This window comes from Ambystoma mexicanum, chromosome 8 (genome assembly GCF_040938575.1).
Source record: "Ambystoma mexicanum isolate Mex_15411 chromosome 8, UKY_AmexF1_1, whole genome shotgun sequence".
Classification (NCBI taxonomy): Eukaryota; Metazoa; Chordata; class Amphibia; order Caudata; family Ambystomatidae; genus Ambystoma; species Ambystoma mexicanum.
The window spans coordinates 58,114,144-58,133,455 of record NC_090929.1 but is presented as its reverse complement, the minus strand read 5'-3'; the positions used below and the strand labels follow the sequence as shown (position 1 = coordinate 58,133,455).

At 50.6% G+C, this 19,312-nt stretch overlaps 1 long non-coding RNA gene across 1 annotated transcript; it reads right to left on the bottom strand.

Moving 5' to 3' along the window:
* Positions 1-3,113: 3,113 nt before the first annotated feature.
* On the bottom strand, positions 3,114-10,629 carry LOC138471593 (uncharacterized). The gene is made up of 2 exons (XR_011268473.1): positions 10,110-10,629; positions 3,114-5,192 (listed from the first exon to the last, which is right to left on the bottom strand). It is a non-coding gene; the product is annotated as an uncharacterized lncRNA (long non-coding RNA).
* Between the last annotated feature and the right edge of the window lie 8,683 nt (positions 10,630-19,312).

The following is a 19,312-nucleotide window of genomic DNA, read 5'->3' as shown; positions in this document are numbered from 1 at the left end:
GGGAAGAAATCTGTGTCTCCACCATTGGAATGGAGAGCATAGAGGGAGTCGGAGGGATGGAGAAAGGAGTGCAGACATCCGAAGAATCAGGTAGGTGTCCCAAATAAAACAATGCCAAAACCACAATGTCCAATCATGTGAAGTACCACGTGCCCACATAGTGCAACAGTAACACATGTCCAGGAGAACGTCCACATACATAGGCCTGATAGCACACTTTAAAACTCACATCAAATACATTAATAATTAAAAATCCTAAAAACACCCTCTACACGTGCAGCAGGCACACCCTAACTGCAGGCTGCCAAACAACTGCACCCTCACTCCACACACAAATGAAACCACCTCCAAGGCCCCGACCCAAATCACCCTCAGGTACCACCCCAATGCATGTGATACATTGCCATTCCAATTCCCACAGACCCATTAATAACGCTCGCCCTCCTTTACTCCACCACAGGGTCCGATCCAAACGACGAGCTCCAGGACACCCCTACCAGCACACCTGCAAAGAGGGCCAAGACCAACGGCCAAAGACCCTCCACCTCAGCTGCACGCATCAAGACACGGAAGCAGCACAAATCAAGTGGCAGCACAGAGGAGGGAACTCCAACAGGCACCCCAGCAGCCAGCATGCCCACAACACCACCACCACAGGTCCCCCCAATGGATGCCACAGTAGGCACTGCTTCTGGTGGCAGCAGCACCATAGGTGACACTGCATTAATGGCAGCATGCTCCGACACAGAAAACGGGGATGTCGAAGTCAGATCCATCCATGACCTGTCCCAATCCCCCTGTCTGTTCCATCCCGTACACCATGAGGATACCACGCAGGGGCACCCACAAGACGACGACTGGCCATCCCCCACAAGCCCTGTGGCAAGGCAACATGAGGTGAACAGCCACTCTGTGACACCACCGCAAATGGCCATGGCCCAGCAGAGGCAACAGTCCCTCGACCAGTTAATCGTGCAACAGCAGCAACTAGCCACGCTCCTCAAGGACCATGCCGATGAATGTGGGGGCACTAAGGCAGACATAGAAACATCAACTGAGACACTTAGGGCAGAAATGGAGAGAAGTACAGAGACACTAAGGGCACAAATGGAGAGTAGCACCGAGAGCCTGAGAGTACAAATGGAGAGAAGCACCGAGAGCCTGAGGGGGGAACTGCATGCGACATCCAAAGACGTATGTGCCGAACTTGCCGCAGTGCGCCGTGTGCTCACTGAGCTCTCACAAACCCTTAGGGACATGCATGGACGTGAGCAGGCAGAGACATCATCCGTTGCAAGTTCCGTCCAGGGCAGCCCCCAACGTAGATCTGGGAGGAACCTGCGCTCCACAGGCAGGGGTGCCCCTGATACCCGCAGAGGGGGCTTGCAATAGCGACAGCCCACTGACAATGAGCATCTTTGGACACTGGTGTTCGGGGGGGAGGTAGGAGGGTGGAGGGGGTGTGTTGGGCTCACTTGGGTGGCGGGTCGATAGGGTGTTTAACATGATATCACATATGCCATAAACAATGCACGATCATCCAATGAGATGTGTGGACATTGATCTTTGTGTACGAGGCCATTATAGGCGTACAGTCCATATTGTGTATGTTCCAGACACACACAGTGCCACGAGTCCCGTGTCCATGTATCAGCCACCAGGCGTGAGTGCTAGAAGCATGCATCTATGAGATGCTGACGAATGTCACGGCCCTCCTGTGCCTCGCAGACTCCTTGAGGTGCTGCCACATCCCCACCCTCATCATGACCATCTTCAGGTGCTTGCAGTTCTGCGTCAGGGGGCATGGGCACATTTCTACGTACGCACATGTTGTGTAGCATGACACATGCCATCACCATCTTTGCAACCTTCACATGGCGGTACCAGACCTGCTGAGGCAGCGGAAACGAGTCTTCAGTAGGCCGAATGCCTGTTCTATGACTACACGGGTACGTGAGTGGGCATGGTTGTAGTCCTCCTCATGCTGGTCCCGTGGGTTCCGGACTGGTGTGAGGAGCCATCTCTTCAGTGGATACCCGGCATCACCTGTATGTGGACAATAAAGGAATTTTGAGGAATGCCATTGCTACGTACGCACCCCCCCCCCCTTCCTGCCAGGTCATTGCCGCATCACATACCCCACATCATCATGCATGAAACGAGACTCACCGAGTAGCCAGGATCTGTTCCCTGCGTGTCGCTCCATGTAGCGTGGTATTGTAGAGTTCCTCAAGACCATAGAATCATGGGTTGATCCAGGGAATCGGGCACAACAATGTGTAATGATCCTGTTGGAGTCACACACCATTTGTACATTCAGAGAATGAAATTGTTTTCGGTTGCGGTACTGGGCCTCCATGGCATGTGGGATGACCAATTCCACATGGGTGCAGTCGATGGCACCAATGCAACCCGGTATGCCGGCAAGTGCATGGAATCCCACTTTTGTGTTGGTAATTTCCTGCTCCGAGCGTGGTAGAGAGATGTAGTCGTCTGCGTGCTGCAGGAGGGCATCGAGCACTTGCAATAGTGTCCGTGAGAACAGTGGCTGTGATATGCCATGCAACTGTCCGACTGTGTGCTGGTAGGTGCCTGTGGCCAGGAAGTGGAGTACAGACACCACCTTCAGTAGGGGTGGGATGGCGGTTGGGCTATCTATCATGCTGACAAGGTCAGCCTGTGTCATGTCCACAATGGCGGTTATGGTGTCCCGGTCCAAACGGTAGAGGGTGTGGATCTGCTCATCCGTGAGGTTGAACGGATGTGCTCGGAGGCGTGGGATTGCGGGCTGCCTGCGTGGTTTTAGTGGCTGTGCTGGCGGACCTTGCTGGCCCTGCCTTGCCCTCCTCCTCCTCCTGCGTCTCCTCCGTGCGGCCGGTTGTAGTTGGTGTTCGTCTTCTTCTTGAAGTTGGAGTACTTGCAGTGCTATCAGGTCCCCCAGGGCCAACATAGCTAGTCCTGTCGGTAGCATTTCGGAGTGGGTGTGGTTGTGGGAGGAGACTGGGTGTGCAATTTATGTGTTTTCAGGCTGTATGGCCTCCATGTGGGTGCGATTTCTCGCCGTCCATAACCAGTACAAGAGGGACCCTGCAATAACTCAGACAGAAAAGAGCCAAGTTAACATTACTTTATTAATGCACAAGCATTCGCGAATGGGCAGCAAGTTCAAACGTCTCGCAAAGCAAGTCGTCAAAGTGCCGCCCTTTGCCCTGCACATCGTGGTCCTTTTATACCCATCTGTTTTACATTGTCATACATTGCTGCACATAGATTATGTCCACCACAAGGCGGTTCCTCCCAGTCATGACTTTGCATCAATGGTCAACAGTTCAACATCTGCTATTGTGGTTTCCTGTTATCTGTTATTCGCTCTCTCTCGTGCCCTTCTGTGTCCTTATCTCTGTGCACGAGGCTGTGCTTACTCATTCCTTCCCCACCCGTAATCTGCAGATAGTTTTAGCAGGCTCAGCATGCTTCGACATACAGTGACCAAACACAATTCTTCTGTTAAAACAAGTTCTTGCCAGGTCAGCAGGTCTTAAATGTCGCTGTATAAAGAGAAGGCCTCTTATTTTAACAAAGGGTACATTCTTTTAACACATATGGTGATTAGTACAAACTCCAAGTGTGAGCACAACATTACATATGTATGCGTACCTTCAATCCACCCTTTGCTCACACTTGAGCATCAATCTAAACAGTCCTAGCATAAGCAGATGGCAGGAAAGCAACATCATCACATACTGTATGTACCATAATCTTCTCCAGGCCTCCCATGTCAAAAAATTCCTGTTGTACATGGCTTTTATCCATTGGATTTAGGCGCGTTATGCTGGAAGAACACATGGAAACACAGCACGACACACATACCGGGAAACATTGGATGCAGAGACAAATTCCTACAACTATTGCCGCTAGAACCAGTATAGGCGTAAGAAGTTGCCATCCAATTTCTTTCAGGAGCTTCATCCACCAGCTATCTCCTTGTGATGGTGATAGGGGGAGGAGGTTCTCTTACTATCTGTACCATAGCAGGTGCAAGCCCGATTCCCTCAGTTTTGATTTTATAGCGTATCTTTTCCTTTAGAAGGGTTTTGTTCTCTCCTCTAACATAACAAGCGGTATTCGGTATCATGTATTGCTGTGCTGACACTATTCTCATGTAAATTAATGTACACCCGGCATCCTCAGTAACTGGCGATGCGTACACTGGGATGCCTTCACTGCTATGTCGGGGCATGTGGGTGCAGATCCAGCAATCAGTTTTATTCACTACCCCATATGTTGTGTTTATTATCTTCACGTATTCATTTTTAGCATAGTCTTCCGGGTCGTGTTGGTCATAGGCATCTCGATTCCTGCTCTTGACCCAATCTGTTCTCCCTGTTTCATTTGACTCGGGCAACAGGTTCTTTAATTCATATCTAGATGGATGTTCCAGATACCAGAATATTATGGCAAATGCTATTAGTACTACTATCGTGCATACAGAAAACAAAATTTTGCCTCTTGTGGTACAAACTGGTATTTTCCTCTTACCTTCTGTGTTTGAGGAGCATACACTTATCCGTTCAGGGACTAAACCAGCATACACGGGTGTAGACATAGTTCAGTATATGGCTCAGTATACAGCGTATATCAGTTGCAACCTAGCGATATAGCAATATCCCCTATTTAAAGCACCAGTGTCCTTATTACTCTAATAGTGGTAGGTCTCACTGAAAACCTTCATCCGATCTGTCCCACGTCTCGTAGTGCCTGTCCCAGGAGGGGAACGCCGAAGGCCCTTCAGGCTACAAGCCCGTCGTCTTCAGTAAGGCACAATTCTGCTAAAACCAACAAGAGAGTCCAAATGTTCATCTCCCTAATGATCAAAGTTCAAAACAGTGTCCTTACACGTTGCTTGGCACATACACGTCACGGGATCGGAGACGATGGGCACACCTACTAATGGCGTCTGGCAGTACTGTTGCAACCTGGGGTTGGTTGGTTCCCTTTTCTGGATTCACGTGGTACCAGTGCGATTTGCCATCAACTTTTACCGCAGTTTGTGTTGCGAGGAGCACCTGAAACGGGCCTCTCCATCTGGGTTGCAGTCCGCTGGTGCGATCGAAGGCTTTTATAACAACCCAGTCACCGGGCTGCACGTCGTGACCTTCTCCTATCAGAGGAGATGGAGCTACTGCGTTCACCTGTGCATTAATAGAAATCAGTCTATTAGTTAACCCAATACAGTACTGTTGTAATGCAGGCCATGCTTGCTCAGACAATCTCTTAGGTGATATGGGGGTCCCAATACTTGGTGGGCGCCCCATAACAATTTCGAAAGGAGATAAACCATGTGTACGCTTAGGCATAGTACGCATACTCAATAATGCAATAGACAATGCATCCGGCCATTTCAGTCAAGGGCATCCAGTGTTTCAATCTGCATTGTGCTGTGGAGGTGGCACTATTGTCCCGCAGGGGATATGCTTCCACCCATCCTGAGAACCCACATGTCATCACCAAACAGTAGGAATGTTTATTTACAGGCTCCAGCTGTATAAAGTCCATATACACCACCTCAAAAGGGCAGGTGGGTAACTTACTGTGGCCCGCCGGGGCCGGTACACCTTTCCCCACATTATATAAAACACATATTTCACATTGTTTTGCCCATTGGCGACAATACATTCCCAATCTTTTGTTGTACCACACAGTACTTAAAACTTCTTCCATAGTTCTTGCGTTAACGTGGGTTGGACCATGAGCCACGCTCACTATCACAGGTAAGTATGCGTCAGGTAGTACCCAGGTGTTCGTTTTGGTATGTGCCCATAGCCCATCTACCGTCTCCTCATATTGATCATCCTTGTGCCAAGATAGTCTTTCTTCAATGGTTGCATCTGCTTGGATTTCCTTTACGCGCTCCTTCGTCCCTTCCATAGTCACATCCCTCCCCACTATGAGCTGTCGGGCTTCCCACCGAGTGTCCCTTGTGGCAGCTAGTTTAGCCATCTGGTCAGCCAAAGAATTTCCCTGCGTGACATAATCCAGTGTTTTTTTATGCGCTGAGCACTTCACTACGGCCACCATTTTGGGCAGCGTAAGGGCTTGCAATAATTCAGCAATCAATCGGGCATGTTTAATAGTATCACCTTGGGAGGTTAAAAACCCACGCTCTCCCCAGAGTTTACCAAAACTGGAAACCACCCCATGAGCGTAGGCTGAATCAGTATAAATTGTCACTTTCATACCGCTGCTTAACACTAATGCTCTCGTTAGCGCAATTAATTCTGCTGCCTGGGCCGATTCTTCACACACTTTCCCACTCTCAATCAACCGTTCCCCTGTAGTTACTGCATACCCTGCTGTTGTCTCCCCATTTGGCAGTTTGAAACAGGAACCATCACAGAATAATATACCCTCATTATCAACCAGCGGGGTGTCTTGCAGGTCTGCTCTACCCTTAGTGTGTTCTTCCATTTGAATCACACAATCATGCCTAATGTCATCAGGTGAGGTGGGCAAAGGAAGCAGTGTCGCTGGATTCAAAGTGTTACACCGTTCAATTTTTACATTACTGGCAAACAGGATCATCTCATACTGTGTGAGTCTAGCTGTAGTCAAATGCTGTGTATGCACTCTATTCAGAAGAACATCTACCGTATGTGGAACTTTTACTGTTACTTCACTCCCTAGGATGATACCTGCACTTTGTTTTAGGGCTGTCGCTGCTGCAGCTACTGCTCTCATGCATGGGGGTAGGCCTCGAGCTACTGAGTCCAGAGTGCTAGAAAAATATGCACATGGTCTCTGTTTACCCCCTTGTTCCTGTGTCAAGACTGACACAGCGCAACCTTCCTGTTCATCAACAAAAAGGCAAAATCTCTTAGTATAATCAGGTGTGCCTGTTTCCAGCTCCCGTGTCTACCAGACATCTCAAGTTTCGGTGGGGGCCGATCCTAATAGAGGCATAAGGCCCCCTTTGGTCTATAGGAACCTGCACCACTCCCGCTATCTCATTCCGGCATCCTCAGGACATATCGCTTGTGTTATCCTGAAAATCAACGTTATAGTATACCCCTTCTCCACATTCTTCACCCTGGCATACACCTTGTACTTGTGTCGTTTGTTGTGGCTGATACAGTAGATTGGGGGGAGGCGGGGCCGGCCAGGGAACATCCCCTCTTGCTTGCCCGTCAAAGGCATTGGGTTGAGGGGGTTTAAACATTCTATTGTCTTGGTTGCCGTACCCACCAGTCCTATTTCCTGGGGCAAATGTTGTCTGTGAAGGGGGCCGTACGCCCCTTCCTCTCCCACCACTCTGGGGACACTGGGATTTCCAGTGTCCGGGTCTCTTGCAGAAGGCACATACATCTTGGGGTAGCCCATCCCTCCTCCCATATAGCGCACCTTCTTGCACTGTACCTCTTCCTGTCCCTTGGCCCCCTATCATGTTGCTACTATAGCCCTGTGACGGGCCGTTATAATTGTAGTTATACCTGCCTTGGGGCCCTTGATGCAACTGTTGCATCAACACTTTGGTTTTTAAATCCTTCTCTTGTCGTGCCTTTTGTTGTCCCTTCACTCTTTCCCCTCTTTCGTAATACCTAGCCATTTCGAGGAGATCCCGGGGGTTCCTAGTCATCCATGTACTTTCTGCCCTCCTAATGTTCTCCTGAATTGGCCCGTGGAGCCCCTCTACAAAGTTTGTGGCAAAGTACCGTTGGCCCGTTTCAGACCCTATCTCTAGCCCACTGTGCGCTTTGAATGCTGCTTCATAACGCAGAAAGTACTGTGCTACCTCCTCACTTGCACCCTGTATCACAGCGGACAGTTTCTCCACATTCACATCAAATGGGGGTAACACCTTTTCTAGAGCCCTCAGGACTGCCATGCCATGCCCCCTTAGGGGTTCAGGATATTCCTCATGCAGTTTTCTATTTTTGCTCGCATCCATTACATCTTTCCATTTTATTGTTTCATTGTCTTTGGCACGAAAGGGGGTCCATATTTCTTCTGGGACAATGGCTAACAATATGTTATCTACATCCTCTACGGTAAATAACCCTGGTCTGAATAACTTTCCTACTTCTTTGTAGAATCCTGCCGGGTCTATACGGGGGTCGGGGATGGACTTGGTGATATGCATTAATTCAATTCGGGATAAAGGGACATACACATAGGTGCGCATCATGTTACCAGTGGCTGCCTCTATGGTGGGTTGGCACTCTCTCATTGGCATTAATAGTAACTTTTCCATGTCTGTTTGTTCACTTACAAGGGCCTGCGCTGGTGGCGAAACAGAGGATTGATGACTAAGAGCTTTCTCTTTTATTTTTTTATAATCTTTTAATAGTTTCTCCACCTTAGCCATCCTCCATTCTTCCGCCCCTGAATCATCCACTCTTATATTAGGTAGCAGTTTCTTATCCAATTCCGTCCTAATCCTATTCCACTGGGACACATATCTAGGCTCCTTTTCCTCTTCTATATCATCCACCCTAATAAGAAGATATTTAATTACGTTTACTTGTATAGGCCAGCCAAGGCCCTCCATCAGACTCACCAGGGTGGACATGGACTGCGAGTGTATGGATGCTATCATACGATTAGCTACGTTTTGGCCCGCCTGGTCTGCATCTTTGAGTTTAGCTTCTCTTTCCTTCACCTCTCTTTCCCATGCCCTCTTTTCCTTCTCCCATTCAACACCGCCCCTTATGACTTCCGCTATTATGTCGGACATACATCCCCATAACTGAACACTGGACGCAGTCACTGGTAGTAACGCGACAGCGTCCTGATATGCTGAGGGCAGATCCGCAGTACTCTGTCCTCTCAATTTACAGTTACCCTCATAAAAGGTATATAGTTTAGTGGCCACTGTCCTAAATTCCAAAGGTGTCAAACGCCCCAATTGGTCCCGTAGGCTGTCATTGAGGGGTGTGCCATACAGCCCGGTCATAAGGATTTGCAAGTCTCCATCTCTATCCTTTTCTACAGTAGTCGTTCTCCTATGGTCTATCAACCTATCTGGGTCTCCATACTTCATTGGGAATTCCACCCTTTCACCCTCACTGTCTGCCGGTGGAGCTGTAGCTCCTGGAAACAATAATTCAGTCGTTGTTTGTTCTGCTTCTAGCCCTATCACATCTTCATATCGAGGCACCGGCACGGCAGGATACATACCCCCACTGTTCTTAATCATCATATGTCTATCCAACTGATCTAGCCTCTCACCCTTCTCTTTTATCTCTAGATCATGTAATTTTTGATTTACCGTTCTCTTCTGCTCCTTTGCTTTTTGTTTATTCTGAGCATTGCGCCTGCGCATTGCTTCTACCCTCCATAGTCGTATAGCCTCAAACTGTGCGGGTCTGACCCGTCTTTTTACTAATTCTATTTCTACTTTGGATATGCGGTCCACATCAAAGGACCCGGTGTCTGGCCATTTATGCTCAATCAAATCTTTTGTGTATTCGGACCATTCTTTTAAGAACAATGTTGAATTCAATCCATGTTTAATCAACATATCAAATGCAGGGGTTCCTTCAAGAGGGGCATAGTGTCTCTTGCCTATACCACTCTTGCTGGAAGCCGCTTGACCCATTTTGTTGGTATACCGCAATTGCCTAAAACACTCACCTTTCCCAAATATGCACCTATTGGTTAACAATAATAATACATCCTCCTGGCGTATCTAACATATCATATCATCATTTCAACATTACTTCTTCATAGACGGACTTACCACCGTCCTCTTCACAAACCCTGAATCATTATTTCCTTATTCCATCATGCATCCGTCCATACCACTTATCTTAAGGGTCCCGCCAGAGTGTTCCGGACCCGAAGGGCGACAGCCTGCTGTTCCACCGCCAACGGAGCCGGAAAAACAAGGATGACGCGTTGGTTGCAATCAAAGGTGCGGATTCAGTTGTTGGGGCCCCGTGATCAATTCCTTCTCCGGTTCCGCCGCGGCGTTCCTCACCCAGTGACGGACTGTCGCTCCTTCGCGTCCCACTTCTGACACCAAAATTGTGGGTGCGATTTCTCGCCGTCCATAACCAGTACAAGAGGGACCCTGCAATAACTCAGACAGAAAAGAGCCAAGTTAACATTACTTTATTAATGCACAAGCATTCGCGAATGGGCAGCAAGTTCAAACGTCTCGCAAAGCAAGTCGTCAAAGTGCCGCCCTTTGCCCTGCACATCGTGGTCCTTTTATACCCATCTGTTTTACATTGTCATACATTGCTGCACATAGATTATGTCCACCACAAGGCGGTTCCTCCCAGTCATGACTTTGCATCAATGGTCAACAGTTCAACATCTGCTATTGTGGTTTCCTGTTATCTGTTATTCGCTCTCTCTCGTGCCCTTCTGTGTCCTTATCTCTGTGCACGAGGCTGTGCTTACTCATTCCTTCCCCACCCGTAATCTGCAGATAGTTTTAGCAGGCTCAGCATGCTTCGACATACAGTGACCAAACACAATTCTTCTGTTAAAACAAGTTCTTGCCAGGTCAGCAGGTCTTAAATGTCGCTGTATAAAGAGAAGGCCTCTTATTTTAACAAAGGGTACATTCTTTTAACACATATGGTGATTAGTACAAACTCCAAGTGTGAGCACAACATTACATATGTATGCGTACCTTCATCCACCTGTGGTGATTCATTCCACCTGTGCAAGCTGCTCTCCCCTTTGGGCGAGCACGTCCCGCACACAACGCTGCAATTCGACGAATGGCATCTTGCTATTACAATCATGTATTTGTACCCGATGGCAGTGTAACATTGGTTGATATGTTCATTCGGCTATGGTCCCATTGTTTCACATACTATCTTTGCAGTCGCGAACAGACTTGTGAAGGGTCAGTGGAACGTAGTACTCGAGTAACGGTGGACCCTCATGCAACACTGTACCGAGGTTCACTGACGGCCGGGGCGTCCCATTTGTGAGTGAAGGCAGTTGCCATTTTCACACACAGCCGCACTAGATGGATTAATTTGTGATTTCAAGCGGCCACAGATGCCTTTTCGACGTGATGTTGCAAATGAGGAATTCGAAGGGCGGCGCTTTCGGTTTTCAGCTAGCGGCGAGGAGATGCCCACAGGTCTGACTGCAAATATAACGTTCTATTGTTCAATGTCCTTGGGACAGGGGCCATGGCGAGGATGCAATGATTGATATGAATAGTTTGGGATGCGCAATAGCGAAGTGGGCGATGAGGCCGGACGTTCCCAAATACATGTTACTTCACAACACTGGAATTACGGGCTGGGGCACAGTGGATTTTGCAGGCTGCATAACGCACAGACTCAATGGAAATTTCACATGTTATGTGAGTATGGAAACAGGCGTTTTCATTACGGGATGAGGGAATGATGTATGGATGCATGGACAGATGATTTGATACAGAGTTTGCCATGTACAGGGCTTCTTGGTATCTATCCGCCTCCCCTGCGCTATGTGATGCAGGGCTGCCATAGTGGGACCATCGTCTATCTGGCCTTGTTGAGCCCTCCCTGTCTCGACGCGCCTTCAGACACTTGTGTCTATGCACGTTACCAATCCCATCTGATGGATTCTGTCTTAACAGACGCATGCACAGGTACACTCGTTTGTGATGGTGTTTTCACCTCGATATAGATAGTTATGATTCGCAAGTGGTTTTTGGGTGGTGGTGATCCTTTGGAGTGGGCTAGCATGCATATGGCTGTGGATTTGGTGTGATCATTGAAGTGAGTAATTCAAATGTAGTTCTGATGGCCATACTATTCTTTTTCATTTCATTTGGTTGACAGGTATCTCCTCCCCTTTTGCCACTGCCATCTGTATGCCACTCCTGCAGATGGATTTTACTCCCGACACCTGCTGCTTCGTGTTAATCAGTGGAGCAGCATTACGATCTTATGGGACGATCGCCAATGGGCCACATGCCCTTACGCAGTACTAGTGGCTAGGAGCAACATTTCGGCCTTTCAGCTGGACTAGTGCCTCCCTATTGGGACGGCCCTGCGGTTCTAGGCGCTTCCATGTTGCCTTTTCGTACGAGAATGTAGCCCCTGTGTACCATGAAGGAACAGGGCGTCACACAAGAAGTAGCTGGTCATTTGTTGCGGATGCAGCCCACAATGGTGAAATGTGTTTTGGAGTTCATGGCCTAATGGCTGTATGGGCTTGGTGAATTTGTTGTGCATTAAATTTCTATTCTGATATGAACCGTGTAGCGTTCTTCTTTGCAAGTGATGTGGCATATTCCTATTTGGGGAGCGATGTATTGTGAGGAGATCTGCATTGGGTTCCAGCTTCGGAGTATAGTTGCGTGGTACTGTGCTGGGCGCGTTTGACTACGAAGCCCAGTGAGGTCAGGGATAAGGGCTGCCAATATGACTGTTTTGATGATGTCATGCTCAGGGGCGGGGGATTAGCTTTTGTGTAACAGATGCCGGTCAGCCAGTTGGATTGGTGGAATGATGTGATTATCAGAATATTGCTGGTCACAGGTGCCTGTGTTTGCGTGCGTTTCTTGGTGGGAGACTGAGGTCATGTCCATTTGTATGGCTTCTGTATTCGTGCCATCTGTGCCCTGCAGCTCCCATTGGCCCCTCTTGAGATTCATTTGTTCGTTGGCAGGCATGGATGACTAGTACATTTCACTGGTTGCATTGTGTGACTTCATTGCACCTACGGGGAGTTGTACAATGTGGCCAGGGAGCGGTGTACAGGCACTCAGTGGGGCCGTTTACGGTTGGTTCGCGATGCTGTACTTCTCACCATGGCGGAATGGTACTTTCCGCCGTGCTTGATGGCGTTAGGTGCATGTCCGCTAGGGTCAGAATTCGCGTACCGTTGCGCCATGGTGGTAATTACGGTTTGGCATGGCGCGCGCGCGCGTACTTGGTGCAGTTAGCGTTGGCGTTCACTACGGTGTCGCTAATGGCATCGTACTTTGCGGTGACGGGTCATAATCGCACCGAGCGCTATTCGATGGCGGTATTGCATTTCCGCCATCGTTTTTCGATTTCCGCCGGGGTCGTAATGAGGCCCTTTGTCTTTTGTCTCTAGAATTTACATATAACATTTTGATTGCCAACCAGTGACACTTTTAAACTCTCAATCACTTGACATATAAACTGACAATTTTATAAATGTCTTAATTGTTTGCATACGTTCTTTAAAATACTTTTTTTGAATTTTTGAACAAACGTACCCGTACAGCGTCCGAAAAAAAAGGTTTTGGGGTGTACAAATAGTGATATGAAAAAAAACATCACCACACCATGTGATTAGTGACAGTAAAAAGCATTTAAAACCTGTTTCTGTGTTCCTAATTCTATTTCTTCTCTGGAAACGATGGAGCCCAACATGTTTCGGTTCTCATATCGCGAGCCTTCTTCAGGGGAAAGTAACCTGAAGAATGCTGGCAAGGGCCTGCAGGATTGTATTCATCTTGGACCATGTGTCTCTAGGGACTTATCCGAAGCTCATCGTTTTTGTGGCTGTTCTCCCTTATGCAAGATCACTTCCTTTATTCTCTTTTGTCCCATAAAGCATAAGGTCAAGGGGTGAGAAACCATCAGCTTATGCAATGCTCATTTCCGAGTATACTGGCAGGTCTATGCCGACGGGGCATGTGCTTTAAAGTGCCAAGGACGAGTATACCTGTCCTTTTTGCATAGACTTGCATAATACCCCGGCACTTACGGGGTTAATAAGGACGGCAGCGTTTAGGTTCAAAATGCCATGCGACTCTTGTTTCAGCTGCAGTAACCAGGTTCGTTTAGCCTAGGGCCCCATGCTCATAGTTACCTGTTAGTGTGACTTTCATCCGTTATATGTGATGGCGAGATAACCTAAACGTACACTGCTCTACTGTCCAAAAACGATCACGTCCACATGGCGCCAGAGGAAGGTAGCGTAGAGGGAATGGTGCCACAGTGAGGCAGGGGAGAGGGGATGACGTCAGATGGGATAGTACCAACGAGAGGTAGAGGAGTGGGAATGGCGCCAGAAGAGGTAGAGGAGAGGCAATGGCGCCAGAGGAGGCAGAGGAGAAGAGATGGTGCCAGAGAAGTTAGATGAGATGGGATGGTGCCAAAGGGAGGCAGAGGAGAGCGGATGACGTCAGAGGACGGTAGAGGAGATAGGTTAGTGACAAAGGGGGATAGAGGATCGGGAATGGAACCAGAGTAGGTAGAGGAGCTGGGATGGCGCCGGAGGGGGTAAAGGAGGTGGGATAGTGTCAAAGGGGGGCAGAGGACCGGATGACGCCAGAGGAAGGTAGAGGAAAGGGGATAGTGCCACAGGAGGTAGAGGAGATGGGATGGCGCCAGAGGAAGGTAGCGGAGAGGGGATGGCGCCAGAGGAAGTTAGAGGAGACGGGATGGTGTCAGAAACAAGTAGCTGAGAGGGAATGGGGCCCGAGGAGGTAGAGGAGAGGGGATAGTGCCAGAGGAGGTAGCAGAGAGGGGTTGGTGCCTAAGGGACGCAGAGGAGAGAGCATGGTGCCAGAGGGAGGCAGAGGAGAGCGTATGACGTCAGAGGACGGTAGAGGAGATAGGTTAGTGACAAAGGGAGGTAGAGGATCGGGTATGGCACCAGAGTAGGTAGAGGAGCAGGGATGGCGCTGGAGGGGGTAAAGGAGGTGGGATAGTGTCAAGGGGGGGCAGAGGACCGGATAACGCCAGAGGAAAGTACAGGAGATGGGATAGTGCCAGAGGAGGTAGAGGAGATGGGATGGCGCCAGAGGAAGGTAGCAGAGAGGGGATGGCGCCAGAGGAAGTTGGAGGAGAGGGGATGGTGTCAGAAACAAGTAGCTGAGATGGAATGGTGCCCGAGGGAGGTAGAGGAGAGGGATAGTGCCAGAGGAGGTAGCAGAGAGGGGTTGGTGCCTAAGGGACGCAGAGGAGAGAACATGGCGATAGAGGGAGGAAGAGGAGAGGGGATGCGGCAAGAGGGAGGTGGAGGTGAGGGGATAGTGCCAGAGGAGGTAGAGGAGAGGAGATGGTCTAGACAGAGGAGAGGTGGTTTAGGGTATGGAATGGTGACAGAGAGGAGTAGAGGAGAGGGGGCAGTGCAAGAGGGAGGTAGAGGAAAGGGAATAGGGCAAGGGGCAGGTAGAGGGGAGGGGGCCGTGCCAGAGGAGATAGAGGAGATGGAATGGTGCCAAAGGCAGGCAGATGGGAGGGGAAGGCACCAGAGGAAGGAAGAGCAGAGGAGATGGTGCTAGACAGAGGAGCGGGGGTTTAGGGGATGGAATGGGGACAGAGGGAGGTAGAGGAGAGGGGATGGCGCCAGACGGAGGAGGGTGGATGGCGCCAGACAGAGGTAGAGGGGATAGGATGGTGCAAGAGAAAGCTAGGGAAACGTTAAATCCACATACTATGCATACAAGATATAATTCAAAAACATACACAATGAGACAGGTTTCATATATTTTTACAAAGGCAGCACAAGGAAACCTTCCCATCCCAGCACTGGGCGTGCAGAGTGTGGAGGCGATTCCCGAGAATGAGGGGAGCCCTCCCCATCCCAGCACTGGGGGGGCGTGCGGAGTGTGGAGGCGATTCCCGAGAATGAGGGGAGCCCTCCCCATCCCAGCACTGGGGGGGGCGTGCGGAGTGTGGAGGCGATTCCCGAGAATGAGGGGAGCCCTCCCCATCCCAGCAGTGGGGGGGCGTGCGGAGTGTGGAGGCGATTCCCGAGAATGAGGGGAGCCCTCCCCATCCCAGCACTGGGGGGCGTGCGGAGGCGATTCCCGAGAATGAGGGGAGCCCTCTCCATCCCAGCACTGGGGGGCGTGCGGAGTGTGGAGGCGATTCCCGAGAATGAGGGGAGCCCTTCCCATCCCAACACTGGGGGGGCGTGTGGAGTGTGGAGGCGATTTCCGAGAATGAGGGGAGCCCTTCCCATCCCAGCACTGGGGGGCGTGCAGAGTGTGGAGGCGATTCCCGAGAATGAGGGGAGCCCTCCCCATCCCAGCACTGGGGGGCATGCGGAGGCGATTCCCGAGAATGAGGGGAGCCCTCTCCATCCCAGCACTGGGGGGGCGTGCGGAGTGTGGAGGCGATTCCCGAGAATGAGGGGAGCCCTTCCCATCCCAACACTGGGGGGGCGTGTGGAGTGTGGAGGCGATTTCCGAGAATGAGGGGAGCCCTTTCCATCCCAGCAATGGGCGTGCGGAGTGTGGAGGCGATTCGCGAGAATGAGGGGAGCCCTTCCCATCCCAGCACTGGGGGGCGTGCAGAGTGTGGAGGCGATTCCCGAGAATGAGGGGAGCCCTCCCCGTGCGGAGTGTGGAGGTGAGGGGAGCCCTTTCCATCCCAGCACTGGGCGTGCGGAGTGGGGAGGCGATTCCCGAGAATGAGGGGAGCCCTCCCCATCCCAGCACTGGGCGTGCAGAGTGTGGAGGCGATTCCCGAGAATGAGGGGAGCCCTCCCCATCCCAGCACTGGGCGTGCGGAGTGTGGAGGCGATTCCCGAGAATGAGGGGAGCCCTTCCCATCCCAGCACTGGGCGTGCGGAGTGTGGAGGCGATTCCCGAGAATGAGGGAGCCCTTCCCATCCCAGCACTGGGCATGCAGAGTGTGGAGGCGATTCCCGAGAATGAGGGGAGCCCTTCCCATCCCAGCACTGGGGGGCGTGCAGAGTGTGGAGGCGATTCCCGAGAATGAGGGGAGCCCTCCCCGTGCGGAGTGTGGAGGTGAGGGGAGCCCTTCCCATCCCAGCACTGGGCGTGCGGAGTGTGGAGGCGATTCCCGAGAATGAGGGGAGCCCTCCCCATCCCAGCACTGGGCGTGCAGAGTGTGGAGGCGATTCCAGAGAATGAGGGGAGCCCTTCCCATCCCAGCACTGGGGGGCGTGCGGAGTGTGGAGGTGAGGGGAGCCCTTCCCATCCCAGCACTGGGCGTGCGGAGTGTGGAGGCGATTCCCGAGAATGAGGGAGCCCTTCCCATCCCAGCACTGGGCGTGCGGAGTGTGGAGGCGATTCCCGAGAATGAGGGAGCCCTTCCCATCCCAGCACTGGGCGTGCGGAGTGTGGAGGCGATTCCCGAGAATGAGGGGAGCCCTTCCCATCCCAGCACTGGGCGTGCGGAGTGTGGAGAGTGTGGAGGCGATTCCCGAGAATGAGGGGAGCCCTCCCCGTGCCGAGTGCGGAGTGTGGAGGCGATTCCCGAGAATGAGGGGAGCCCTCCCCATCCCAGCACTGGGCGTGCAGAGTGTGGAGGCGATTCCCGAGAATGAGGGGAGCCCTCCGACGTATACGAAAAGTGGATGCTTGCAAGTGAAGGCGGACCCCCGTGCCCACCAAATGACCCCCCAGCACAAAGGTCAGAGTGGCTCTGGCTGGTAAATGGGCCAGTGATCCACCAGCCTCTCAGAGACAGGTCTGGCCTCCAGGGGCACCCGACTGAGCCATCACACCATGGGTGGCATGGCTCCGGCCATGAGGGAATGTTACACCACCCCCTGAGAGGGTTCCCCGGGAGAGGAAGATAGACATCCGGGGTTCTTCTCCTAGAGACGAATAAAGGGCAATGAGACCCGTGGGGTCTCTGGGGCCCTTCAGAGGTTTCTATGAGGGTATAAACGGTGCCCGCGCCACACTGACGATATCCAATGCCACTCTCAGAACCCCTCCGCAGCCCCACGCCCTTCCTCAGCCTTCCTCTCCAAATGCCACCGGCGCAAACTCGGGCGCTTGTTCATTTCAGGGGGGTCGCCATCAGACTCCGTTCCATGATAACTCTTCCTAAAATGCCCCAACCACCAGATGTGCCTAATAACTGCTCTCTGTACCCTGTGGCGCCTCCCAATGTCAAGAGTCATTTTCTGGCATACACTGGATGTGCAATATTGGATGTGCAGTACTGGGTGTGCTATACTGGATGTCCATATATGGATGTGCAATACCGGATGTGTCATTTTCTGGTATACACTGGATCTGTAATACTGGATTTGCAATACTGGATGTGCATATACTGGATGTGCAATACGGGATGTGCAATAATGGATGTGCAATACTGGGTGTGCATATACTGGATGTCCATATATGGATGTGAAATATCAGATGTGCAATACCGGATGTGTAATACCGGATGTGTAATACTGGATGTGCAATACTGGATGTGCAATACTGGATGTGCATATACTGGATGTGCAATACTGGATGTGAAATAGTGGATGTGCATATATTGCGTGTGTGTATACTGGATGTCCATATACTGGATGTGCACATACTGGCTGTGCAATACTGGATGTCCACATACTGGATGTGCAATACTGAATGTGCAATATTGGATGTGCATATACTGGGTGTGCATATACTAGATGTATGATAATGGATGTACAATATTGGATGTGCATATACTGGATGTGCATACACTGGATGTGCAATACCGGATGTGCAATACTGGATGTGCATATACTGGATGTGCAATACTGGATGTGCAATACTGAATGTGCACATACTGGATGTACAATGCTGGATGTGCAATACTGGGTGTGCATATACTGGATGTGCAATACTGGATGTGCACATACTGGATGTGCAATACTGGATGTGCAATACTGGATGTGCATATACTGGATGTGCAATACTAGATATGCAATACTGGATGTGCATATTCTGGATGTGCATATACTGGATGTGTGATACTGGATGTGCAATACCGGATGTGCATATGCTGGATGTGCATACACTGGATGTGCAATAGCGGATGTGCAATATTGGATGTGCAATATTGGATTTGCATACACTGGATGTGCAATACTGGATGTGCAATACTGGATGTGCAATATTGGATGTGCAATATTGGATTTGCATATACTGGATGTGCAATACTGGATGTGCATATACTGGATGTGCATATACTGGATGTGTGATACTAGATGTACAATATTGGATGTGCATATACTGGATGTGCATACACTGGATGTGCAATACCGGATGTGCAATACTGGATGTGCAACACTGGATGTGCATACACTGGATGTGCAATACCGGATGTGCAATACTGGATGTGCAACACTGGATGTGCATATACTGGATGGGCAATAATGGATGCCCCGCCTCCACCTGGGTGTGTTTTGCAAATTGGTGCAGAGCGGGCTTCCTGGAGACCCACAATGGTTTCCTGGCACCCGCTTGTCCAGAGTGGAGAACCTTTAGTGAGAGGGTCACATTGCGGACCTGCAGGTGCTGATGGTTGAGGGTGTGCCCTCTAATGGGCCACGGTGGGGCTGCAGGCGGCACTTGAAAGGAGCAGAGCTTCACCTTCCTCATGTTGACCTCACACTCCTTCGTAGTGTAGCTGTGCAG